Source organism: Elephantulus edwardii, unplaced genomic scaffold (assembly GCF_000299155.1).
Source record: "Elephantulus edwardii isolate Elephantulus edwardi_28Jun2011 unplaced genomic scaffold, EleEdw1.0 scaffold00230, whole genome shotgun sequence".
NCBI classification, from domain to species: Eukaryota; Metazoa; Chordata; class Mammalia; order Macroscelidea; family Macroscelididae; genus Elephantulus; species Elephantulus edwardii.
In genome coordinates, this window is record NW_006399980.1 from 92564 (window position 1) to 93914 (window position 1351).

Below are 1351 nucleotides of genomic sequence, written 5' to 3' on the forward strand. Positions count from 1 at the left end.
TTGTCAGAAAAAGCAAACTAAATATGTTATAAAACATTGTTTATTAGAAATTCCTAAAATAATCTAGACTAATAATGCTCCTAGCTATACCAGCAAGAGTTTTCAAAATTTTTGTAAATATTTTACTATTTGTCATAAAACTGAGTTTCCTTACTATCCTCAAAACCAAGGTATTATAGAATGTACTCTTTCTACTATCAAAAATTATTTAGATAAAGAAAGGGGGGATTATTGGAATACTATATCCCCTAAATTCAAATAATTATAATTATAGTTTGAATTTACTAGCTGCTCTTCAGGGGAAAGTTGTGCAATCTCCTGAGTGACTTCCTGCCTTTGAAATCCATGGGTCAGCTATGGGTCAGTCCCAGCTTGATGATACATAACACAGGTGCCAGCAAGCTTTCAGACTAGGTTGAACAAAGACCTGGTGATCTACTTGCAAAAGTAAAATCCCAAACCCACTGCTTTGGAAGTTGAATCTAACTCATCGTGATGATCAAATCTGATGCTGTAAATCTTTGCATAAGAAGACTGCCCATCTTTCCCCAAAGATGAACTAGTAGATTTGAACCACGAGGCTTTTTGTTAGCAGTAAAACAACATGTTACATCACAAATGAAAATGGTATAGACCTTTACTGATTCCTAACACATAGGAATGGCACAGGATAGAATGTGTTCAATTCGGTGTATGTAACAGTGAATTGGAATTAACGGAAAGGCAGCCAAAAATGGTCTACTAATGGTGTAACTACTAATTTTTCCTGCCTCCTTATGTAAATTAGTACATACTCTGTATAGCTGCTGAAACTCAACTTCAATACAGGTGCATACATAAATCTTAAAATATGTGTTTAAACACAATTATGCACAATACAGGTTATATAGAGACATTTTCATAAAGAAAAAACCCCCACTAATCTATTCCCATGCCCATTTGTTAAGAGAAAAAAATTCTATAGTCTCAGACTACTGCTTTAATGTCAAAATGAACTGTTTTAAACAGTTCTTTTGCTTAAAAATTGTGGGGTAACAGTAACTTCTGAGCTGCATCATTCTTTAAAAAAAAAAGAAAAGAAAAAATATCAAGAGAACTAATAATATTGACTCTTGGCCCTTTACAGTGATATGTCCCAGAGATAGAATGTTTGTGTTTGGGAGAGGTGGTGGAGTTGATGAAAAACAAAACAAAACACCTAAACAAAAACCCATGGAAATGTATATTTATGGATACATTGTCCACCAAGTCTGATACCAGATTTTCAAACTATTGCAGACATAACACTCATTAAGTGGAATGATCTCTGGAGATAAGACAGGAACAGCCTCTGTCACTGTCACAGTCAAGT